At 38.9% G+C, this 27,462-nt stretch overlaps 1 protein-coding gene and 1 long non-coding RNA gene across 2 annotated transcripts in view; both read left to right on the forward strand.

Annotated features, from left to right (window-relative positions):
* Window positions 1-27,462, forward strand: part of LOC124293695 (glutamate receptor ionotropic, NMDA 2B) — a 1,867,270-nt gene that overhangs the window by 695,764 nt on the left and 1,144,044 nt on the right. The gene's annotated exons all lie outside the window — the stretch shown is intronic.
* On the forward strand, window positions 512-19,844 carry LOC124293702. Its single transcript, XR_006903580.1, has 3 exons — window positions 512-522; window positions 17,418-17,422; window positions 19,788-19,844. It is a non-coding gene; the product is annotated as an uncharacterized LOC124293702 (long non-coding RNA).

A 27,462-nucleotide genomic window follows, 5' to 3' on the forward strand; every position in this document is an offset into this window, starting at 1 on the left:
CGTTCATTCTTTTTTGTTCTTTTTTCTCTGTGCGTTTCCGGAGACATGGATAAATCTAAGGGGTCTCACTACAATTCGATCGGTACTCGGATGTGTGGTGTCTTGTATCTTCAAATTCTTCCTGATTGTTGCATGCTGGGGAGCCGGAATAACCTCGTAAGTACACTAATAACAAGCGCGGTACGTTCCGCCAGGCACACCGGCGCAGCCCGGTTGTACCAACGAGCAAGCGCAATGCTTGACGCAAGTAATCTACGGATTGCTTGTACATACTTGGATTCACACAAGGTAATCCTTCCGGTACACCGAATCAAGCGGTGATACCTGAGCACAAGCGCAATGCTTATACGAAGTCGCCAGCGCCTTCATTTACCACAATTATACTGCACGATACAGTCAAGACGCCCAGCGCAACTATACAATAGGCAGAATAGTTTCTTCTCAGTATGATAAAAAAAAACGTATTGTAAAGGCATAATAAAGTCACTAGTCTAGGGACTTCCTGCTCTACTTAGCCCCTAGGTATATGTAGATGACCATACCACCACGTTTTATTCTCCGGCTTCCTTCTTCCGCTGTATGAGCTCATAGCGCACGGTCGCAAACTGTCACGGGATTATTTAATAATACAATAAAGGAGGACAATTCACAGTTTCAATAAAAAAATATTCCCAGACTGTTCTTTAATCAACCTCGCTAACATATCCTAATATTTCCACACTAAAAAATTATGTATTTTAATAGCAATATGTTGAAAAAAACAAACTGGAAGTGACTTTTAGAGAAGAAATATTTACCTTTGAAAAAACTTGTGCGCTATGAACCTTGCGATAACCCATCTATATCATACCATAATTCAATCTGAATCAACGATGTTCCAATTCTTATGCTATTCGTTAGTGGATGTAATCACCTGTTAGAGTGATAAATTCAGGGGCCTTGCCAAGAGGGCGTCTCTGAGCCGCTGAATTGTCATTTCCATTTTTCTCGCTGTCTGCAGCTTTGTCACGGATTATTGACTGCGTGCCATTTTTCTTAGCTAATTTGTCTCCTGTATCTATTATACCAGAACAATCTCTGGAAACTATACAGTTAATGCGCATGCGCCAAATAATTCAATCTCATTGGTCGGTGAAATCGCCTCGTGGCGATATTTTCGTCTGCTGAGCAAGGGGCCGACGTACACAAAATGAGACAAGATCTGTAAAGCCTCACAAAAAAAAACCCCCAATTTTACCCCCAAAATAACACCCAAAATAACCCTCAACCTCTAAGGAGTGAATTCGTACCCCTTAAATCAGGGTTAACCTCAAAGTTGAAGGCTTACTCCTAAGTCGAGGGTTTACTCCCAAGTTGAGGGTTTACTTTCAAGTCGAGGGTCTACTCCAAAGTCGAGGGTTCACTCCCAAGTTGAGGGTTTACTGTCAAGTCGAGGGTCTACTCCCAGGTCGAGGGTTTACTCCAAAGTTGAGGGCTTACCTCTTGAGTGAGGGTTAACCCTCAAGTCAAGGGTTTACCTCCAAATTGAGGGTGAACCTCCCAATCCAGAATTCACTTTGAAAGAATTCTCGAGTCAACAGCTTATTATGTCATTTTATTGGGATTATAGATGTTACGGTAATACAAAAGTGCATTACACACCATTAGTAAATTCAATAGAAACTGACTAATCAAGAAGTTGTCTGGTTATTTCTCATTTGATATCTTGAGGTAATCATATACATATGTTATATATTCATTTGGATATTCATTTTAATCATTGAATGCCACGAAAATGATGTATTACATTATTAAATTCTTGTATATCTATACGAATTCGCATTTAATATGAGGTATTCCACACCATTTCACCTAATCGGTGACGATCACCGACGCCGATCTTGGTGTCACTTTTTTTCTCAATTCGTCCATCGAAAAAAAAGAACATGTGTTCGGCCGTTTTTCGATTAGGCCACCAGTGTCGATTTTATGATTTTTCCAACTTTTCAACTTTTTCGAAACAGACTTTTTTCAACTGGCTCTATCTTCAAGAGCTTCCATTCTTTTCAAAAAATGATGCAAATATAAAATGTGTCAATAATTTTTTGAATTGCGACACCTTCGATTTTCCTGAAACTTCTTACTTGCATTCGACCAGTTACAATCAAGTTTTCCTCCAAAGGAAATTATGGACTTCCCATTCGTTCGGGAGTTACACCATCATAAGTGCCGAAAAATTGGAAATATTTTACGGAAATCAATCTTAACTTCGATCAGACAAGTTTTCATGTCATAAAGATACATGTTTGCTGAAAAAAAAAAATTTTCGGAATATCCCAAACAATATAAATAAAAACGAAATCACAATTTTGTTTTTATATTTAGAAATTTTCTACCTGAAAATATATTTGGCATAGAAAAGAAAAATTGTGATCTCGTTTTTATGTATATTGTTTAAGATATTTCGAAAAGTTTTTTTTTTCAGCAAACATGTATTTTTGTAACATGAAAACTTGTCTGATCGAAGTTAAGATTTATTTCCGTAAAATATTTACAATTTTTCGGCACTTATGATGGTGTAACTCCTGAACAAATCGGAAGTCCATGATTACCTTTGGAGGAAAACTTGATTGTAACTGCTCGAATATAAGTAAAAAGTTTCAAGAAAATCGAAGGTGTCGCAATTCAAAAAATTTTGGAATTGTGTGGTTGGCAAAATTTTCAGAATTTTTTTTCAGAAAGCTCGGACTTATTGACACATTTTGTACTTGTATCATTTTTTGAAAAAAATGAAAGCTCTTGAAGATAGAGTCCTCCAATAATGTTGGTTTACCTTCAATTTTTGGGAGTAAACCACTAAATTTGGGGTTTTATCCTCAACTTCCAGGGTAAACCCCTAAATTTTGAGGCTGACCCCCAAAAATTTGAGGTTTTTTTCCTGTTCGCCATGAAATTTTTTTATTCTTTGGTGGAGGGTGGTACAGAGGTTGGACTCCCCACTACCACACCCAAATTCTTGCGATCTATCGGCATATATTAGCTCAACGCATTCGATGCAGACTCGTCAGTCTTACACGATACGTGTGTTACGTGGGGGTGAGAGTGTACTGAGCGGTGGTAGTTAATGATTAATTGAATAATCAAGCTCCCACGTAACGACAATGAATAAATACTAAAACTAAGAAAAGACCTACCTTCCGATAAGCCGGTAATTTGTAGGGTCGTGTTGCTGTAGTCCTGCACAGGTCTGTAAGGTTTGTTTCAATTGTTGAGGAAATTTTATAATAATGAAAATGGGAAAAAGGTCGTTCAAAATAAATGGTTTAATATGATTTAACTGGTAAAAGATGAAGTATATTCTGTATGATTTGGTCATTGAAATGTCTGATAACAATGAATGGTGATAATGACATAAAAGCCGAAAGTAACAATTTATAAAGCGTTTGAGTTTATATAACGGTCCAAGCCGACAGACGAATTTATATTCAAATGCACAGAAGCTGCAGAATCTCTAAATTTAACCGTTTGCGGGTTTTGGCAAATTATCTGTTATTCTATTTTGAAGGATATTATTATTTGGTACCAGGAACATCTACTCTGAACGATGGTTATAACTAACTGGTCGTGATTATTCGATATTGTATCTCTCTTTTTAGATTATCTTAAATCAATTATATATCCTGTTGTTACTTCTTGTTGGTTAAATCTTGGAAACAGTAAGTATGATTTAATTGGTAGTAGTGAAGGTAGCCACCAATTCTATACTTGCTTTTAAATGAATATTACTGAAGTAAATTTTGATTATAAAGGTGATACAAGAATTCGTTCAATTTCGAAGATTAACACTCGGATTGACTTATCTTTAGGTGAATCGGTCGACGAGATTGAGAGCCGTCGGATCGTGTCGGTCTGCGTCAGTAGAATTCTGGACCAGGGCCTCACCTCAAGTTCGGAAGAGTTGATGAATCAAACGATGTTAAATGTCGGTCACTTAGTCTTTGTGGATTTAGAATGATATCTTACTATCGAAAGCTATAGTTGAAAGTGTCAATTTGCTGATTTTGATATATATTAAAAATGATTCCAAAGATTATTTATTAAAAATTATAGTGTAGTTATTATTATCAGCACTTAAAGTTACCTGATTCGGTTGAATCAGGGCCGAACTCAATTTAATTACGGAAAATGGAATGGCATAAAAATGTCTATTCTCGAAATGATGAGATTTAGTAAAGCACAGAAAAGATGGAAACGTAGAAGATAGTGAGTCTTTTGCAGCTAACAGAGTAACTGAATGCTCGAATTTGACGAATTAACGCGAGACTTTAGGCCGGTCACAACTAAGATTTTCCGAACGCTACTATTTCTCAAGAAGGGCTAATACGGGTTGACGTCCACGCACCTCGCGACTTGACAGACGAAAGACGCGGTTTCTTGGGCCCGAGGGTCCAAGGATCTGCAGTTGTCATAAGTTACAACGGTAATTAGCCAATGAGGTGCGAGGGCGACCTCCTGGCGCCCAAATCCACGTGGTCAGCGTTACTTCACGCTCTTCGACGGTTTCCCGACGATTCTCAATCTCGTCGGTGACACATTGAAAATATGAACAAAAGATATTTACATGCAATGTTCACACATTCATTCATACATCCTAATAAGTAATTTATTTTAATTTGGTGGGTCCAAAGGTAGTGGTTTATCCTAGTTATTGGTTATAGTTTTAACTTAAAAAGAGGGATATTTCCAGACTGAGCGCTACTGATGCTAATTCAGCAGTCCCTTATCTCCGTTCTTGGTACCAGTTAAATAGAAGAAAGTCGAACCTTATACTAGGGGTCATTGTTGGTCTCTACGTGACATTTGCCGGGAGGGGTGGAACTCGCCGTTATTAGAATATGAGATTTTGATGAAATAATATCTGTGCATTGAAGAAATTGAAGAAATGAAATGAAATGGAATTTTGAAAAAGGTACGCCAAGGCGGTACGTTGGGGCGTAACACGTGCAAGTCAAAATTTCTATAGAATTCTATTTATATCAACATAAAAGCCACGATAGCCAAAAAATACCCGAATCTCGTCAAGATAATGGAAAATGCGCACAATTTGTTGGGCAAGCTGCATCCTGAGCGGGAGAATGACGATATTTTTTAAAATTGGATTAACGTTGGAACCGAAAATCTTCAAGTGCTGCGAGATGTTTCCAGACGTCCGAGAACGAGTGTGGGCGTGAAACTGCAAATTCAACATGCAATCACACTCGTATAATCCTAGGTGGCGAAGATTCAGCAACAGCTGCGGCAGCGACAGCATCAGCGGTAGCAGCAGCACGCTGTGATGATGGGCGCTACTATTGGCAGTCCTGCGGGCGTACAGTGGGACGATGTCGATAGAGCTATTGCCAGCCGGATCCGAACGGGAGTTGTCATATATCTCCGGCATAAGAATTTGGAGATCTTTCTGGACGATGGGCAGCGGGTCATCGTTGAGCGGTTCAGGCTGATACTGCGTGAGGAGGGTAATGTAAAGGTTAACCTCACAATATCGTGGAAATTTGAAACCACGAAGCACGATGGGATTGCGGAAGCAGCTAAAAGCTTCAACACCTCTAACACGGCGATTCTCCCCTAGAGCAATATAGACGTTAGGTTGACACACGCACGTAACGATCTCCTTGTGAAGGTTGATGATTTTGAACAACGCGATTCGGGGTAGAGCACGATCGAGATCCTCAATACTGCCGTAAACATCAACCGGTACCAGCTTCTCGCTGCAGGGATTTCGACATTCGTTGGGCTGCCCAAGGATATTCAGCGGAAGAGAACGGTGGTAACCGTGAAAAACGATGACGAAATATGCCTTCTCTGGTCCATCACTGCAGCCCTCCACCCAGTCAACACCCACACTGAAAGGATTCGGCATTATCGTTGGTATATTTCCGAATTGGACTGTACAGGTATCAAATTACCTACTACTTTGCGCGACGTGAAAGAGCTTGAGAGATTAAATAATTTGCGAATGAATGTGGATGGGATAAAATCTCAAACTTTTTCACATCATGCAAAATCGGAAAAAAGCGTTATCGTGCTAATGTATTGGAGTAAAAATTTACGTACTATAAACATTAACACGATTCATCTTCTAACGCTTGGAAGTAATAATTGCCTCGAAAATAATATGGTTTGCGAGTTCACATCAGGATTTCACATCGCTTGGATTGAAGATCTTTCACGATTGGTGGGCATACAATTGTTTGATCATAATGGTTAGCTATTTTTATGTGACAGATGTTTGTGTCACTTTGCCGTGAAATACGCCTACGACAGTCATCGACAAGATTGCATTATGTTTAATAAAGTGCGCATGAAATTTCCCATGTCCAAAGATTTAACATTTTCAAAACGAAGGCACCGTCCCGTTTGTCGTATACGCCGATCTCTGATGTATATTAAAGTCTGTACCGGTTGATGGATTCCAGAATCACACCTCAAACCGTAAAACGCATGAATTACAAAGCATGTCCCGCACAGTGTAGCATACTGTGTACGTTGCGCGTACGATAAGACTTTATCGGAATTACACAGTAGACGAGTTGCTAATTGCATGGATTGGTTTATGCAGCAGCTTGAAGATTTATCAATTCTAGTAAAGTCGCGTATCAAAAACGTAATTCCGATGGAGTCTCTTATCCAAGAGAAGCGCGATCGTTACATGCGCGCAAAAAATTAGACATATTTGCGAAAAGCTGTTTACCCCTAAGGGGAAAAAGTGTCACGATCACTGCCACTTTACGGGTAAATATCGTGATCCTGCTCATAACAATCTATGTAATTTGAATTTCATAGAAACGTATACAATTCCACTAGTTCTCCACAATTGGTCCGGTTACGATTCACAATTTCTAAAAAAATCCCTAGCGTCAACTTTTCCCAGTGAAATAACAGTGCTACACATGATTGGGAAAAAATATATATCCTTCACGAAACGTGTCGATGGGACGATGATGCGCTTGAGATTCATCGATTCGTTTCGATTTATGGCTATGAGTCTCGATAAATTTTCGTCATATTTGGATGATGCAGATGAACACATAACGCGTAAATTTGATGATGATTCCACATAGTATAGTTTGATAACCCGCGAAGGCGGTTTTCCCTACGAATGCGTCGATAGTAGTATAACAAGGGGGGTTCTACTTATAGATTCCTGTTACCGACACTTACCGACATCCTCCCCAGACTGAAACCCTTTTCCCGCAATGACGTCACAGTCTGCCGTACACCGAAGGTCAAAGTCTCGATGAAGTGCTCGCCTGCCAACGGTAGAGGGCGCAGCGGAGGGCCTGAACTGTTCTGCCCACCTGGATGTCGGTTACCGTCCCGCATTCTTTTCCCACCATAGGACTGCTGATGTGTAACATTAACCACCTCAAATTCTTTTCCCACGTTAGCAATCACGCGACATTCAAACATTAATGGTTCTGAGAATTGTTTTTTGAATTTTGAACGGGTTCAGTCGATATCAAAGTGTAAGGTCGACCGATAGCTGCGGTAGTATACATTCAGAGCCAAGGATCTGCGGTGTTGGGTGACTATTGCGCTAAGAATGCGAAACACGGCGCGCTCACACACACAAACGTCAATCTGTAACATCAAACCAGGTCCACCGTCTGTATAGAATGGGTTAGCACATGAAACTTGTACAGTAGTCAGAGTACTATTCTTGTGAGACGAAAGCTTAAAAATTGTAATGATACGTAATAACGAATTTACCGGCGAAGAAATAATTGTCGGATTTAGCAACGCGACGTCAAAGTTTTCGCTACAAGATCTTCGGTGGCTCGTTGAGTCTGTCCGGAGAGCTCGTGTGCAACCGCACACACTACACAGGATATATTTTCAGAACAAAACGTTAATCCTGACTTTTCAAAAATGGCAAAACGAAGTGATTGCAACATTATCGGACATCGAATCAGATGACGATGAACGCAAAGCCGATTTGATCGAGTGTCGTCAGATCAACGAGGAGTAAGAAAGAAAGCGAACCGTACACATCTAATGTTACCCACACAGGGTACGACCTGCACAACGAATTCAGCGTATTCTTACCGGCACGGATTGTGCGACTGCTGAACGAGGACGAGATCCAATATCAGAAATTGGTGCAGACGATGGAAGAAGATCGGTTGCTCTTGCAGTATCTGGGTGGTCAGTCCGGTCAAATTGGTTTCAAAGATGCATCGACTCTCGCCTAATTTGTACACCGTACCTGGACAACGTGTGCAGCGTCTCCAATTATTCTACGTTTCATAACCTTTAAGAAAATTGTATATACTTTTTCACAAATCTTTTATTTCATACCGTTTAATAGTACGACGTTCAATATTGAATAAAAAAAATATCAAAATTCATATGTATTTGTCACTCAGCGCTAAACCATCCTGTCCACCTGTAACCCAACAAATTTTTGTAACAGCAATTCGAATCGACTTTTACAATCTAAGAAAGTGCTATTCTGAACAACGATGAGCAAAGACGAAGGTTTTTAAGCTAGGTTTGAACCTCGTAACTGTAACATGAACTGTACGATGAGATTTCAGCGGACTCAGTCAAGGATAGAGTGCAAGGTCGACCAGCATCTGAGTTAGCGTACGTTTAAAGCCGCAGGTCCTACGGAATTGGGTTACTATCGCTCTTGGAATGCAAAACATGATTACGTTGGTGTACAGATTAGTCCAGAATGAGATGCAAGGTTGGGACGCAGTTGAGATTTCGTTTGATAAGTTTTTATTTATTTTGTAAAAAAATATTAAATATAATATATAGATATATTCGGTTTCTCAACAAAATTTTGCGAAAGGCTTCAACGATTGGAAAAAAGACGAGAATTATCACAACCATCGGACTCTTGAAAGCGCGTGCGGAAAAATCCAAACGTCTTCAGAATACGGATGGAGGTACGTGGTCGACGAAAATAATACTCGGAATCGTCGAGTTTCGACTTGACATTGAACGGCCCGCGGTCAAAAAATTTCGTAGCGACGTCGAATTTTGGAAATTTTTGAAATAAACTCTTAACTAACAGGATAGAGGTTCTGAATTAAAACAGTTGGTATTGATGATAAAAAAAAAAATATTTTGTTGGAAAAACTTAAGCGAGTGAGTACGAGAGTGAATCAAAATACGACGTCGTTCAAGAATCTGTTTTATGCATCGTTGAATTCAGTCAGTTTCTGAAATAAACTCTTTACTAACAGGATACAGGTTCTGAATTAAAACGGTTGGTATTGATGATAAAAAAAAAAAAAAAATATTTTATAGGAAAAACTTAAGCGAGTGAGTATGAGGTGATTATTACGATAGATTATTTTACAGACTTCCTTGTTGACTGACAAATTTTTCTTTTGTTGTTCTGTGCATGTCTTCGAACGCTGCATGGATACTCGTATGCTTAAGGCGCATTCACATCTGCACGTTTTATAAATCCTTAAACCTAATTTACTTGAATCGTTTTTAAAGTAATCAATCTTAACACTCCTCCTTAAAGGTGAGGTTCATTGATATTTGTTTAAGAAAATGTATTTACTCAAAGAATCCACAAAGTGGTTTCGTGCGGCCAGATATCACCTGAATCGTCAGAAGTTAAGTGTATCAAAGTGTCAATAAACGCAAAAAAGGTTTGTACACCATGAACCACCGTATCAAGTTGCGAAACGAGGTGTATAAGCTCCGTTAGATGATCATCGTTGAGCCGCCTCTCAACGTTGCGATGTATATGTTTGAGACGTACATTTGGAAAACCAGGTTCCGGAAATATCACATCGTGTGGCTCCAGCTCTGGACTTGGCGGTAGGTTGAAAACGTTGGGTACCATGGTCTGGGAAAAAAAAATTTTAGTGAATTTAAAAGATGAATATGTTGAAACATGACGTTCACCAAAAAAAAGGGTATATTCAGAAAATTTGAAGATGTTTCAGTAGTTGAAAAATGTTGAGGTGAGAAACGAATTCGAAAGCTAGTAGGCTGAGTTTGGAGATTTGTGAGTAGTTGTAAATGTTTTTTCAATCTCCTGAAGTTTCCTAAGTAGTTGGAAATATATCTAATTTTTTTTTAACAAAAGAAGTGAAGGAGTGTGATAAATTGAAAAACTTTATGTCAGGTAGCAATTGGGATAAGGACTTACCGTTTCTTTTCTGGCAAAGTATATTCGAAGGCACAAGACACTTCACATCACTTGAGCTTGACTACCAATGAGCTAGTCCAGGACTTGCAGTCTTATATAATGAACTCTTGTGTTTATGTTTTGCAAACGTAAAAATGCGATATCGTAGGGTGGTCCGCATGTTCATCGAATGTCGTTATCTCCGTTCACGTAATTGTTCTGGTGCGTACCGCTCTACGCACACGGACAGCTTCGCGCGTACACACAAACATACGTACAGCTGCCCTACCTCGTCACTGCAAATGATCATTCAGTATCAACTTGTCAAGTACACATGAGGAAAAAGCTAAAGATGGAATCCACGAAGTGTTTGAGATTGATCGATATTATGGAATCGATGTACAAAATCTTGGGCAAATCATCATCAACAGCAGAAATTCAAAAATGGGTAAAAGTCGGAAGTCAAAATATTCGGCTACTTAACAAAATTTTCCGTAATGATCGTACTTGGTTATGTGATAGATGTTTGACTCACTTTCAATCTGAAAGATGTTTAACAAAGCACAAAGTTTATTGCATGAGTTTGAACGAGACCAAAGTTGAATGACCCACAGAGGAGGAAAAGATACTGAAATTGAAAAATTTCAAGCACAACGAAATCGCTCCATTTTGCATTTACGCGGATCTTGAATGTGAATTTAATTTATCAATAGTGTGTCACATTTGTGAAAAACCGTTTACGCTCGAAGACGTCAAACATCGTGATCACTGTCATTTCACTGGAAAGTACCGTGGTGCTGCTCACCGAGGCTGTAATCTAAATTATCAGAACTCACATACTATCCTGGTGATATTCCACAATCTGTCAGGTTACGATTCGCATTTTCTGATTAAAGCATTGGAACCGAAATTGACGGTCACATTACTTACCAAGCAAAACTACGTTATTCATTATCGCGTTTTCAAACAATGTTTGGAGTTAGATTTAAAATTAGTCAAAATTCATCGAGTTCTCAAGTTCAGACAAACAACTTGGCTTAAAAAATACATAGATTTGAATACCGATTTGAGAAAAAAAATCAAACAACGAATTCGAGAAGAACTTTTATAAATTAATGAATAACGCTATTCTTGGTAAGATAGTGGAGAACGCGCGAAAGTACAGAGATGTTGGATTGATTACGAAATGGGGTGGAAGGTACAGTGCTAGAGCTACCATAGCCAAACCAAATTTCCACAGCTGTACAATCTTCAATGAAAATATGATAATAGTTTAAGTGCGTAAAACGAGACTCAAGTTGAATAAACCAATGTATGCAGGTTTCTCCATCCTCGATCTGTCTAAAACATATATCTACGATTTTTATTATGATTATGTTATACGGAAATTTGGCAACCGAGCAAAATTAATGTATACCGATACCGACAGTTTGATTTACAACTTTACCGTCCCTGACATATACGAAAATATGAAGGAGGACTTGCATAAATTCGATACGTCTGATTATCCGCTTGATAACGCTTACGGAATGCCTTTAGTTAACAAAAAAGTCCTCGGCTAGATGAAAGACGAGTGTAACAGAAAAATAATGACAGAATTTATTGGCTTGAGGGCGAAATTGTATTCGTTTAGAGTGATGGGGAAGGATGAGGACAGAAAACGAGCCAAGGGTGTGAAAGGATCGCTATTAAAAACTATAACTTTCAATGATTATTTGAAGTGTGCTTTAAAACACAAAAATTTAGTCGTTCATCAGAGTCTGACACAGAGTCAGAAGCATCGGGTCTACACCATAGAACAGAAGAAGGTAGGACTGAGCTGGAACGACGATGAGCGAATCGTATTTCCAAACACGACCGATACGCTGCGGTGGGGCTACAAGACCTGCAGTTAGACTGCGCATTGTTTGAATTGTATCTTTAAGGTGTAAAAATGAAGGCACACATTTAAAAAATAATCTCGTTCATTTAATGTTACATATCAGATTCATTCATCCAACTGTTGTGTATATAGGGTCAAAACCTGACCACTTAACGTATAATTTTTTCCACGCTTCTTGAGCACCGTCTCCACGAGATAGATGTGTAATTAATTTTAGTTAGTGTGCCGCGCGAGCGATCTTATGTCGCTGCGCGGCATCACTCGTCGTTCTTTTGACTTTGGAGTATTGCGCCGTACTGAATAACACCTTTTTCATTATTTTCTTCGCTAATACCGTTGATCGTAGTTGTCCGTAGTCTTTCTTGTTTGTAGTACGCTGCGCATTAATCCTCTTGAGTATTGCTTTTCTTAATCACGAAATTATCTTTTGCTGTTCTGAATATTATCACTCTTCGTCTCGCACTTACCGCAAACTAGAGACTACGAACTATCTGTTAGTTTCTATAACAATCATTCTTTACCTGATTACTTGGCTAGTTATATACACAGACCTCATTCTGCTGTGATTCAAATAATAATTTACCTGACCTTTTTCCTTGAATATATCCTGTAATCAATACAGTCCCTGCACCTGCTATATTTCTGATAATTCTGGTAATGTGATAACTATTACAAGTTTTGTACTTCGTATGTTTCTTATAATCGCTTTTTATATTTTACGGCTTGCGTTATTCATGCTGAATTTAAGTACCTTAGATGGTGTATTATATATTTCCCTGTTCTGATCAATTAATGTGAAACCGTATTAATCATTGCCTAGGATAATAGTATTACGAGCCTACACATACCTCTCGCTTATTCTAAAGACGTTCTGTTAATTTGTTAAGTCCCTCGCTCAACTGTTCTCTGGCTGTAATCTAACTGTCTTACATCACTTAATTGTATCTAAATCTCTTCAGTTGTTCGCTTGTTATTTATATTTCTTGCTTCTCGGTCAATATAGTTGATACTATGTCTGCTTCACCTGTTTCCTATTTTATCTGTTTGATCCAACCTCCCCCCTCTACCATTATCATGTCTTTACTGAGCAAGCTGTGCAAAACCGTCGTAGAACCTGATCTTCTCTTTAGCTATTCCTTCTCTTCCAATTATCTATTTTCTGACGCACCTGCGTCTGGCGCCCAACAATTATATCTATCTCTCGAAATATCTCTCAATAACTAATTATTCAGCTCAGTAACTGTGCCGTAGGGTAACCGTCTTCAGCCCTCGCACTTATCATCAAGATGAGGTTTGAATAAAAGTTGGTTACACTGTATACTATAACATAAACGCCGAACCTTTGCTATCGAAGCGTGAATTTATAAGTCAAGCTCCCCTCATCGTTATCGGCTGCTCGAAACAGAATGAATCGTTGGAAATCGGACCAGCGGATATTCGATTGAAATGTAAAGCAAGCGTGGAATTTCCTGCAAACACTGCAGCCTATTGCATGGTCTTGCACGATCGTATTGTCAAGTACAGCCCGATAAGTGGCACGGTTAAGAAATTGGTATAAGTCAATTTTGGAACAAAATGTTTAATTATTATTATTGTGTGAATAATGAAAATATGTGTAAGGTCATTTGCTTGATTTTAAAGAAAATAATTTATTACCATTACTATGTATAAGCCAAAAACAGATTGTAATTGCTGATAAATGAAAAACATCTTTTCAAAGCATCCAAACGTTATTTTTGAAAAGTTATATTTCATGCAACCACGTGACGAAAAAAGTTGCCATTTTGCGGCAAGCATTGGAAACAACGCAGAGTCGATCGGCGGAATATTGATTAATCGATAAAGCGGTGGGGCGCCATATGCGACACACCTGCGGCAACACCCAGTCACACCAACTATCGTTAAGATCGGAGGTAACAATTCCGTGGGTAATGAATGTGCGCTATCTAACGTTGAGAGTTTGAAGTTTCAACTCATCAGACGGCGAAAAAATCAAAATCCGTGCTTATACGACAACGCAAAAAATTTAATTGTCAAACTGTCTGTTAGTAAAATCGAGCAAAACTACGGGTGGCGCTATCTGTATTACCGTTTCAGCGGGTAACAACATAGTAGGTAAGGCTTACAATCGCGGAGGTACCATACCGACTATCGGTAAGGTAGGAATCGGGGCTACTCTGCCGGTACGCCTCCATTTTTTTGGGTTGGAACTCTCATATCTATACTACGTTTATTGAAAGAAGAAATCTGAAGTTCAATGTTGAAGCCATATCAAGCTGGAACCGCCACATTCGAAAATCGAAAAATTTCCTATAGAATAATTAAGGGCTAATTAGAGGCTAATTAAATGCTCTATTTTCGAATTGAATGCTCCGCGTTTTTTAAAAGAAACCTGTGGCGGTGCCAGCTTGACATAAACCTGGAACCGCCACACCAAAAACAAACGGAAAACAAGTGAAATTTCGGAAAAGTGTTAGGGTCATAATTAAAGGCTAATTAAAGGCTCTTGGAATTGCTCATCTTTGAATTAATTGCTCGGCGTTTTTTAAAAAAAACCTGTGGCGGTGCCAGCTCGAGATAAACCAGGCTTAAAAAAAAACGGGAACGAGGTCAAATTTGAAAAAGTGTGAGGGCCATAATTGAAGGCTAATTAAAGGCTCCCGGAAAACCACCCGCTCGAATTAACTGCTCCACCCCCGGTGGTGGAAACCACCAAAAAACTCGAAAAATCGGTTTAACTCTCGGACGCAACAACTTACAGAGTTCGTACGCACGTCAAAATTACTCCAGAATTGAAGGCTCTTGGAATTCCTCATCTTTAAATTAATTGCTCGGCGTTTTTTAAAAAAAACCTGTGGCGGTGCCAGCTCGAGATAAACCAGACTTAAAAAAAAACGGGAACGAGGTCAAATTTCGAAAAAGTGTGAGGGTCATAATTAAAGGCTAATTAAAGGCTCCCAGAAAACCACCCGCTCGAATTAAGAGCTCCACCCCCGAGGGGTGGAAACCACCCAAAAACTAGAAAAATCCGTGTAACTCTTGGACGGAACAACTTACAGAGTTCGTACGCACGTCAAAATTACTCCAGAATTAAAGGCTCGCGGAAAACCACCCGCTCGAATTAAGTGCTCCACCCCCAAGGGGTGGAAACCACCCAAAAACTAGAAAAATCGGTGTTACTCTTGGACGGATTAAGTTAGATGGTCTTTGGAGGCGTTACATTAATCTCTCAATCATAGGCTCTCCGCTGCACAGTCCAAAAGTTTGTGTTTCAGAAAATCCATACAAGTTGACGTAATCCGTTCTAATTTCCAGATTTCGGTCACTTCAAAACAATGCATTATTGAATTGTCTCTGATAACAGAAGAATTTTCAACAACGCGAGCCCTACAAAAATCAGCAGAGAAATTTGAGTGAATTTCAGGGTGTACAAAATTCTCAAGTGTTCAGTTGATCTCATGTTCTGTCAACGATCAAACCGATCATTCTGTACTGTTAGTAGTACAAAAGAATTCAAGTTTCACGGGACCATTTTGCAGTAAAGTTCACTACTTCGTCGCTATCAGGAATCATGATACCCCGTTTCAATCCATGATTCCCGAGACTATTTTAAATAGAGTAATTTCTGGTTTTGCCCGTAACTTCGTGCTGGTGTATAAATGTGGAGTGCTATTGGATCAGGTGTCAACATTGTTGAAAATTGTTCTTCGCTCACAACTTTGCTGCGATAATGTGTTCTGCCCGTATAAGCCATTCACCGTCATCCAAAACATATTTCACTCTACGTTGACTTGGTTCATTTCCGACGTTATCGCCCCTGATCCATTGAATTCAATCCACCCATAAATCAGAATCGTAAATCAGTAATAATTAATAATAAAAATATCAATAATAAAATATGAATTAATCATGATCACAAAAATGCAGGCGAACAGAGGGTATTTCGACTATTAGCAAAAAAAGCTTGTCAATGCGCAAGCGCTTCGAGTAAATTCATTTAATTGACCTGTGTTAAATTCCATTATGTATCAAAAACTCATTAATTTTATTCGCCGGTAATTGATTATAAGTACACATTGTTAATATTAAATCTCATCGGTAGGCAAAAATAATTTTTACTCAACAAAATAGCTATTGGTACTCACAGCATGTATGATTTCAGTGGAATGTGGATTGTGTGTAGGCGACCGTGATGTTAGCCATCATGGCATCGCACATCTCGGGAAATATTTCAATTGCAAGAGTTTTTGAAATAATCAAAACTGCCATTTTTAACTCTTCTTCTGTGTTGGGAACATCAATCGACAATATATCGACATATTTGCATTCACATCATGTGCTGTAAAGCTATGTAAGCCCTCATCCTGAAACCATACTCCGTTTTTTCGTACCTCACCAATGGTAAACATGAGCCGTTTGCATTCGCGGCACATTAAACCACTTAAAACTTTATAATACCCAAAATACTGGAAAAATATCTTCTTGTTTCTTGAACTATAAGTCACATTCATAATAATATCGAATAATCAATTTTACAACTATTTTGAATGTACAGCTAGATAGTATAAAAAAAGTAATTTTTTTTACTTCCAAACAAGTTGAGAACTTCCATTTCAGCACGAAAATACGTCTTTCAAAATTTTAGCTCTCAATCTTAACATTAATAGGTTGCGCATCGCACTTTTCCATTTTTCATAAGGATTACATGGGAGAAAATTGTTTGTGGCTCATTCTGATTTTCATCACTAGCTAACGATGCGCCGTACAGAAAATTCATAGACATATTTTTGTAGAGAATGGGACATAAGAAACTTATAAAAATATCATCTTCCGCCTGGATTCCACGACACGCTTGTCGACCACCCGCATAAGTGGTGGAATTTTGCGAATTTTACCAGTATATTTGAGTCTCGATTCTTACGGTAAAAGATCTATTACAACTATCCGCCATAGTTTGAATTTATTCACTGAGTAAACGTATAACATGGAAAAAACAGGTTCACGATGGTCTTCCAATCATTCAGAACACCAACGATCGTCTTTAAGGCAGGTAGAGATGCAGCGTTCTAACCTCGTCGCTCATGTGCCGCATGTCCAACGCAGTTTCACAGTCCTGGACGACCGTCGTTGTATCTTATGGGTGAAACACTATTCTTTTCGTGTTTGTTATTATAAAAAAAAGCATCGCAATTAATTTCATCCTTGATAATACAAATTTTTTTAGATTTTTTTACGCCTGCTTATATGGGTGAAAGACGAGTTCAGTCGTGAAATTCAGGCGGAAAACGATATTTTGTGAAATTCTTATATTCCAATCAATGTGTAAGAACACTTTCGCTTATGCGTCTAAGAATTTTTTTTGTTGATTTTTAATCGTCAATAAAGCTCTCCCGTAAGCCCTCGTCACGGTGGTGCGTTGGAGAATGTTCATATTACTATTATACGTTACACGGATGATTCATTAAATAAATTGATGTTGCCAAAATGACCCGGCTATCGTTGACTCCCAAGCCATAAAAAAAATTGGCAGCTTCTGAAGATTTGAAATTTGGAGTAGGAGTTTTCTTTATATAACGCACTCACTTTCTCAAGCCTGTAGCACAATTTAGACCATTGTGTCTATCTTTCTAGATAGCGTCTGAAAAGAGAAGAAAGGGTTCTAAGTTCCTGTGATGGTGACGTCGGTGGCGGTGACGAGTAATGTTTATAATGTGGAGAAAGGTACATAGAAAATAATCTCCATCACTCACCTGCAATCCACACAGGTGAAATCAATAACTGCAAAAACGACGCTTCATTTGCGCTGGGATGACGTTCGTTGGTGACGATGCTGAAATCAAAGTACAAGATACAAAAATTGTAACGAATTCACGCGACACGAGCATTTTTTCGCATTGAAAATCCTGGTTCCTGTTTCGTCCACCTGCTACGTTGATTCGTAAAGTTCGTGTCTCAATCACACTCTTGTGAGTAGATAGGTTATGAGAGTTCTAGATCCAAACATGGCGGCGTGCCCCCCATGCCCCCCATGCCCCCCCCCACCATTTTCGATGGCCATTTTGATGGCGGCCATTTTGATTTTTTTTGATGGCAGCCATTTTGATTTTTTTGATGGCGGCCATTTTGATTTTTTGGATGGCGGCCATTTCGATTTTTTTGATGGCGGCCATTTTGATTTATTTGATGGCGACCATTTTGATTTTTTGATGGCGGCCATTTTGACGGCGACTATGATTTTTTGATGGCGGCCATTTTGATTTTTGCTTAGTCAGACGAGTGGCCATTCACACAGCGGCCATTTTGATTTTTGCTTAGCCGGATGAGCAGCCATTTTGATTTTTCATCGTCCGACAGTTTGATAATATGATTTTCGCTATGACGTCATCAGCATAATCGACCGATTTTGCCGTCTGCCGAGCAGCCATTCAGACAGCGGCCATTTTGATTTTCATCGTCCGACAGTTTGATAATATGATTTTCGCTATGATGTCACCAGTTGGCCATTTCGATTTTTGCTCAGTCGGATGAGCGGCCATTTTGATTTTTATCGTCAGACAGTTTGATAATGTGATTTATTTCTTGGTCGGACGAATAGCCATTTTGATTTTTCGCCGTTACCCGTAAACTTTCGCGCCAATAGTTTGCCCCAGGCGAAAAATAATATTTTCCACGTACTTCGAATACATTCTTTTGCGTTAATCGACCGGATGGTGACATCGCAATTAGATAGGCCGAGAATGTTCACTACAATTAGATAGGTCGGGGAATGTCGACGACAATCCGTAAACTTTCACTCGCGCTAATAGTTTGCTTTGACTATCACTCTCCCACATTCTTACCTTACCCAAGTGCAACACGATTGTCATATGCGCGCAAAGAATTGCCACATTTGCGAAAAGCCGTTCACCCCTGAGGAGAAAAAGTGTCACGACCACTGTCACTTCACGGGTAAATATCGTGCTCCTGCTCATAATCGGTGTAATTTGAATTTCAGAGAGACGCACACAATTCCAATAGTTTTCCACAATTTGTCCGGTTACGATTCTCACTTTTAATAAAATCCCTCGCGTCAACTTTTCCCGGTGAAATTACCCTTCTATAATTCTTGTGAGACGAAAGCGCTAAAATCATCATGATACGTAGTAACCAGTTTACCGGCGAAGAAATAATTATAGGATTCAGCGACGCGACTTCGGAGTTTTCGCTCCAAGATCTTCGGCGACTCGTTGAATGTGTCCGGAGAGCTCGTGCGCAACCGCGCAGCCAGCACAGGGTATATGTTCAGGACATAACATTAATCCGGCATTTTCAAAAATGGGGGAAATGAGGTGATCGCGATCTTTTCGGACATCGAACCAGATGACGATGAATGCGAAGCCAATTGGATCGAGCGTCGTCAGATCAGCGAGGAATAAGATACGTCCCGACGTATGATTGTGCGCCGGAAAACGTTCAACGACTGCAGCAGTGTTCGCCCTCAGAGCGAAAATAATATTTTCACTATACTTCGAATACATTCTTTTGTGCTAATCGACCGGGTGGCGACACCGCAATTAGATAGGTCGGGAATGTTCACCACAATTAGATGGGCCGGAGGAATGTTGACGACAATCCGTAAACTTTCACGTCAATAGTTTGCTTTTACTATCACTCCCCCAAATTCTTACGATCTATCTGCATATATTAACTCAACGCATCCGATGCAGTCTCATCAGTCTGACACGATACGTACAAGTCAAAAAGTCATCAAAGTTCTGCAAATATCAGCGTTAAAGTCATGGCCGCTGAAACATACTCATATATCGTTAAAACGATGGAGAACGCGCACGATTTGTTGGGCGAGCTGCATCCCCAGCAGGAGAATGATGACATCTTCATGCATTGGATTGACGTTGGAATGGAAAATCTCCAATTTCTGCGTGATGTTTCCAAGCGACCGAGAACGAGCATAGGTGCGAAACTGCAAATTCAGCACACAATCTTGCTCGTACAATCCTGGATAGCAAAGATTCGGCAACAGCTGAGGCAGCGACAGCAGCATCGGCAGCAGCAGCAGCACGCCGTGGTAATTGGCGCGAATATCGGTGGTCCTGCGAGCGTGCAGTGGGACGAAGTTGGAAGTGCTTTCGCCAACCGGATCCGAACGGGGGTTGTAACGAATCTCGGGCATAAGAATTTGGACGCCTTTTTCGACGACGCTCAACGAATCATCGTTGAACAATTGAGGCTGGTACTGCGCGCAGAGGGTAATGTGAAGGTTAACCTCACATTATCGTGCAAATTCGAAAACATAAAGCACGAGGGGATTGCGGAAGAAGTTAAAAGCTTCAACACCGCCAACATCGCGATCCTCCCCGCGAGCGATATCAACGGTTGGTTTACACACGCAAGGGCCGATCTACTTGTGTAGGTTGAGGATTTTGAACAATGCGATTCTGGGTGGAGCACTACGAGCCGTCAGGCGAGTCAATCACTCATGTGATTGTCGCAACTCGCCTGACGGCTCGTAGCGACATCTACCACGCTCGTCTTCATACGAATGCCCCATAAACCTTACGCTCATGTCGCAAAGGCAGAGTTTTGAGGCCTTGGGGTGAGTGAATTTTGCGGATTTTTTGTGTGACGATAGTCTTTTAGACAGAAAATGAGGTCCTTCAACCTTGCGCGAGATGCTATGATGAGTCTATCACAGCTGTGGGCATATGAAATTGTTTTGAACGGCAGTCTGATTGAAAATGACGTGTACGTTACGTCGACAAACCCTCAGAGGCATATCTCAAATAATTCTCGTGATTTCGGTTATCATTTTTAGTGATTCAGTGAATTCTCATTTATTCAGTTATTTTGTGTTAACTCAGGTGAATCGTAATTGATTTACAAACCTATTGACACGCCAATTCAGCGAGTTATTTTTCCCTCGCATTATTGAAAAATCGGATGTCAATGATGAATTTCAAACTAGTGGAAAAATTATGTTGCAAAGACACAAAAAATGTTCGGAAACCATAATTCAGATTGATTGAATGACTAATTATGAACCCTAACGGCATATCAATCATCTAAAATCTCTAGTTTGATGCATACATCGATGATTGGAAGTGTTTTATAACATTAAATCTTAAATCCGCTGATTTATTTGGGGATTTATTTTTATTTTCACTCGTAGATGTGTGTTTCGTAGTATTGTGTAGCTGGGTATTCGCTTATGTTTCACACACATGAGTGCGCGTCCGTGTGTGTGCGGCCGGCAGCGTGTGCCGCGGCAACAATACCGGGGTCAGCGCTCGAGAAGGGGTACAACAGGGAGAGAGGGGAGGTGCCGATATTTAATTCGTAAATTGAAGATGAAGTTTGTCGAAATTCCGGTCAGGAAGAAGAATGTTTAATAATTTGAAGGACGCGCACAGTGGTCCGAAAGCCCGAATTCTTGGCCAAAACCCCCAAAACCGAAAGTTATCATCCGAGGTAAAGCTTCACATATTTGTCAATAGATAGCATTAGAGCTTTGAAATCCAAAAGGGCAGATGTTCATATTCATTCCATGGCCTGTGGTAAGCCCTCGGAAGTGACCATTGTCGAGACTCGCGCGGGACTGTGGTGTGTGCACGCTTTCGAGCGCGCGAAAAAAAAGGCTGTAGTTTTTTCAATTTTCATCAAAATCGAGTCAACCAAAATGGATATTATTCCTCAAGGTAAGTGAATTACATAAATTTTGTGAATGAATCAAGTTTCGGAATTTATGGCGATGATATTAATGATGCAATACGAGTGCTGCAAAATAACCTATTTCATTGAATTGCATTACTATCTGTAGAGAATTAGTTATGATCCCCGGAGATCCTGCGGAGATCTCAACGATTCCTAGTGTGAAAAAGTATAGAGAATGTGAAACCGTTGGCATCGCCTGCTCGTTTTTGCTCCATTGGTCAAAAATGCGCATTCTTTGAAGCAGTGTTTTGTCGACTCGGTCGGAGCCTCGTGGCCCGCCTCGTGGGATTAGTGTAGCGAGGCGACGCAGACAACGTCATTCATCAAAACGACGTCGATGATGAGAATTCAGATAGCGATTAGTATGTATCTTTAAAAATTATGTTATTTTGTTTTATAAGAAAAAAATCTGTATGAATTAAAGAAATTAATTTACAAAATATCACTTTTAACAAAGTTGTACCATTTTTCACGAGATATTCCCGCCATTTTCGGTCCACCATTTTTAATTTCGCATTTTTACATTCGTTTTCGGAATCGGCGACCCCAAAAACATTACTAGTATGAATTTCAGCGAATTGGTATCATTTTTCGCGAAAAACATCTGCCATTTAACGTCCGCCATTTTGAATTTTGCATTTTTGTTTTTTTTTCGGAATCAGTGACCCAAAAAACATTCGTACTATGAATTTTTAAAAATTCGTACCATTTTTTGTAAAAAATATCCGCCATTTCGGGGCCGCCATTTTGAATTTTGCATTTTTGCATTCGTTTTCGGATTCGGCGACCCCAAAAACATTACTAGTATGAATTTCAGCGAATTGGTATCATTTTTAGCGAAAAACATCCGCCATTTAACGTCCGCCATTTTGAATTTTGCATTTTTGTTTTTTTTTCGGAATCAGTGACCCAAAAAACATTCGTACTATGAATTTCTAAAAATTCGTACCATTTTTTGTAAAAAATATCCGCCATTTCGGGGCCGCCATTTTGAATTTTGCATTTTTGCATTCGTTTTCGGATTCGGCGACCCCAAAAACATTACTAGTATGAATTTCAGCGAATTGGTATCATTTTTCGCGAAAAACATCTGCCATTTAACGTCCGCCATTTTGAATTTTGCATTTTTGTTTTTTTTTCGGAATCAGTGACCCAAAAAACATTCGTACTATGAATTTCTAAAAATTCGTACCATTTTTTGTAAAAAATATCCGCCATTTCGGGGCCGCCATTTTGAATTTTGCATTTTTGCATTCGTTTTCGGATTCGGCGACCCCAAAAACATTACTAGTATGAATTTCAGCGAATTGGTATCATTTTTAGCGAAAAACATCCGCCATTTAACGTCCGCCATTTTGAATTTTGCATTTTTGTTTTTTTTTCGGAATCAGTGACCCAAAAAACATTCGTACTATGAATTTCTAAAAATTCGTACCATTTTTTGTAAAAAATATCCGCCATTTCGGGGCTGCCATTTTGAATTTCGCATTTTTGCATTCATTTTCGAAACCAGCAAGCCAAAAAACTATAGGTATAGTAATACTAGCAATTTTCACTGAGAAATATTTGAGTTATTAGTTTTGACCAGGAATTCGGGCTTTTGGACCACTGTGGGACGTGAGAATAAAAATCGACGTTTCGGCCGGGTCCTGCCGACCATCCTCAGGAAAAATTTCTACAATAAATTGACAAACAGGATGCTTCAAAACACAATTCTGGATTGAGAGCATGGAAATATGTTCATACGAATATTTGTTGTTGTACAAAATAGGTGAAAAATTAAACAGTTGCAAGAAACTTGTCTGAGTGACAGTTTTAGGTTAAGTGTCAAATTTTAAAGGATGGTTAAATAGAGGAAAAATAGGTTGATGAGAAATGAATTATGTCAGAAAAAATGCTTAATAATCATGTGGAAATTGGAATTGAGGAAGAGATCAGTTAAATTTGAAAAGATTACTCACAAAAAATGACGACCAGTACATGCTTAGGTGTTGTTAGTAGTACAGCATTTCGGACGGAAGTGAAGGTTAGCGGGAATCGATCCGTAAATCTATGTTGATCACGTGTGATCTTGATCTATGTTCGAAAGTCATGGATTTAAAAGGCAGGTGACCAATCGGAGTAAAGGGGCGCCAAGATTTGAAAACAAGATTATGTAAACTAGAGAATGTTGGAGTATAAGTGGCTAAGATGTTCAATATCTGTACGTTTGTTAACAGAGTTCCTTTTGTTCTTAAAGATATGAATCTTCATCTTCATCTTCTTCATCAAATTTCATCTTCAATCTACTTCCTGGTCACGAACTTCTTTCATAAATACAATGCATCGAAACGGCTTCGTGGACGTCTCGTACCACCGTGATCCTACTTCATACCGCACTTCTAACCTGAGATCACCTTCCTCTACAAATCACTCACAAACCAAGAAGATCTGGAACTACCGGAAAAAACTGGCACGTATCAAAAACCGTAAAGTGTTCCTTCTTAAATGCCGTCAATTTGGTATTATTCCAAACTTTCTAAAATTTAAAATCAAAAACCTACAACATTTAACAAAGGAAAAAACCTTCATCAAAGCATTACGCTTCTTACAACACAAGTGTCTATCGCTCGAAATTAAAACATGTTATCGACAGGAAAGGCTGTTAATCCAAGAACTAAATCATAATATTAACTTTTTCTTCTCGAACCATTTCACTAACTTAGATTATAAAAATTTCTACTTGGATATAGAGAAAGCCAATCGTTTATTCAATGCCATTAAGACAGATAATATTATAAAATTTAACAAACTCAAGTCTATACATACTCCTAAAGAGTTTCACACTAACAATTGGTTAGTTAACTTATCTAAGACAGAGTTACCTTCTGAAATTAAGGATACCTTTATATCACTCGGTCCGAATCATGGTTTACCGTATAATAATATTAAGTTACCTATTGATGATATTGTAAGTAGCGTAGAATTAGCTCTCATTAACAAAAGTGAAATCACCAAAGATAAAGTAAGATCAAATATCAGCCAACTCATTGGCAACAGACTTGGCAAACATCCTCCCACATCTCACGTTCAAATAACTTCCAAAGTTAAACAAACCAAAGAATTTTTAAAACAAAATAACCACCTAGTAGTCACCGATGCTGACAAAGGTAACATTACAGTCGTCATGGAAAAGATGGAGTTTGAACAAAAATGCCAAGATATCCTTAATGACTCTACTACCTATACTCTTATCTCTCGTGATCCCACCTTAAAAATACAAAAACACGTCAACGATATGATAAGCCTATGGCAACAGAAAAAATTTATAGATTCCAACTCTGCTAAAAACCTCAAAACTTACAACTCTCTTCCTCCCAAAATATATTTTCTACCTAAAATTCATAAAGAAAATGTTCCTCTCAGACCGATTGTTTGTAACATCAATTCTCCCACCTACAAAATTTCGAGATTTTACTCTTGTGTCCTTTCTAACATAACAGGTACATCCGACTATCACATCAAGGACACTTGGTCTTTTGTAAACAAAATCAGAGGAACAACAATCCCTCCTGATCACCTGTTAGCATCCCTAGATGTCAAATCACTGTTTACCAACATTCCAACCAATTTAGCAATATCGATTATCAGTAAAAACTGGCCCAATTTGAAACCTCACACCAACATTAATAAAAAAGAATTCCTAGCGGCCACCAAACTTTGTTTAGATTCATGCTATTTCGCTCACAAAGATAAATTCTACCAACAAATTTTTGGCGTAGCAATGGGCTCACCAATTAGCCCAGTAGTAGCGAATTTAGTACTTGAACATTTTGAAAAAAAAATCATTTCACATCTTCCTTTCAGCCTCCCTTTTTACTATCGATACGTAGACGATATTATAACGTGTGTCAAGAATGAAAACCTACTACTCCTTCTGACTAAGTTTAACAATTTTCACCCACGTATACAATTCACCTTTGAGTTGGAAAAAGATGGTAAAATCAGTTTTCTAGACATTATGGTGATTAACCACAATGACACTATAATTTTAGATTGGCACCACAAACCAACCTGGTCTGGGAGATACATTCACTTTAACTCACATCATCCCATTAAACATAAAAAATCTGTCGCCATATCCTTATTCGATCGCTGCCTGAGAATCTCAAACCCTCAATTCCTTAAAAAGAATTTAAAACTTGTAGAAACAACTCTCATTTCCAATGGCTACCCTATAAAATTCATTAATGATATCAAAAAGCATAGAGTAGATAAAATGTACAACTCGATTGATTGGAATGTAGACTCCAACAATCCAACTAATGTTAAGGATAAATTTAAAAACTCTATCTCTATACCGTACATTGAAAATCTGTCTAGCCAAATCAAAAGAATTCTGAATGACGAGGGAATTGAAATTACTTTTAGAATATCTAATACTACCAAACTGTCTCTGTTTTCTCATCTTCAATCTGTAACTCTTAATTTAGAGAAAATTAACTGTGTATACAAAATACCATGTCGAGACTGTAGCAAGAGTTATATTGGACAAACGTCACAACATCTAAAAAATAGAATTTCTGGCCATCGTTCTAATATTAAATGCCATGTCACTGATAGATGCGCTTTAGCAGATCACTCCCCAAGTCTGGGGCACAATTTCGATTTCAACAACTCTATAACCCTAGCTACAGAACCGAATTGGTATAAACGTATCATCAAAGAAATGATTCATATCTTTAAGAACAAAAGGAACTCTGTTAACAAACGTACAGATATTGAACATCTTAGCCACTTATACTCCAACATTCTCTAGTTTACATAATCTTGTTTTCAAATCTTGGCGCCCCTTTACTCCGATTGGTCACCAGCCTTTTAAATCCATGACTTTCGAACATAGATCAAGATCACACGTGATCAACATAGATTTACGGATCGATTCTCGCTAACCTTCACTTCCGTCCGAAATGCTGTACTACTAACAACACCTAAGCATGTACTGGTCGTCATTTTTTGTGAGTAATCTTTTCAAATTTAACTGATCTCTTCCTCAATTCCAATTTCCACATGATTATTAAGCATTTTTTCTGACATAATTCATTTCTCATCAACCTATTTTTCCTCTATTTAACCATCCTTTAAAATTTGACACTTAACCTAAAACTGTCACTCAGACAAGTTTCTTGCAACTGTTTAATTTTTCACCTATTTTGTACAACAACAAATATTCGTATGAACATATTTCCATGCTCTCAATCCAGAATTGTGTTTTGAAGCATCCTGTTTGTCAATTTATTGTAGAAATTTTTCCTGAGGATGGTCGGCAGGGCCCGGCCGTAACGTCGATTTTTATTCTCACGTCCTTCAAATTATTAAACATTCTTCTTCCTGACCGGAATTTCGACAAACTTCATCTTCAATCTACCTCCTGGTCACGAACTTCTTTCATAAATTTAATTCGTAAACGAATAATAATAATTCACCCAGACGAACAAAACAGCAATTTCCGTGGCGGCAAATCCAGATGAAATGATGCACTCTGATTGGCCTAACGCTATCGCTTATAATTAAAAAATTATGCGTCGGACGAGCTTGCGGCAAAGAAATTCTCGGCTGGATTTGAGTCGCGTATCACGCCGGCTGGTCCGTGTCCCCCAAATTAGGGACATCCTGGTACCTTCAGTGCGGGCGATCGAGTTTGAATCAGAAAGTACAAGAATGTATTCGAAAAAGGCTATACGCCCAATTGGAC

This window comes from Neodiprion lecontei, chromosome 3 (assembly GCF_021901455.1).
Source record: "Neodiprion lecontei isolate iyNeoLeco1 chromosome 3, iyNeoLeco1.1, whole genome shotgun sequence".
Classification (NCBI taxonomy): domain Eukaryota; kingdom Metazoa; phylum Arthropoda; class Insecta; order Hymenoptera; family Diprionidae; genus Neodiprion; species Neodiprion lecontei.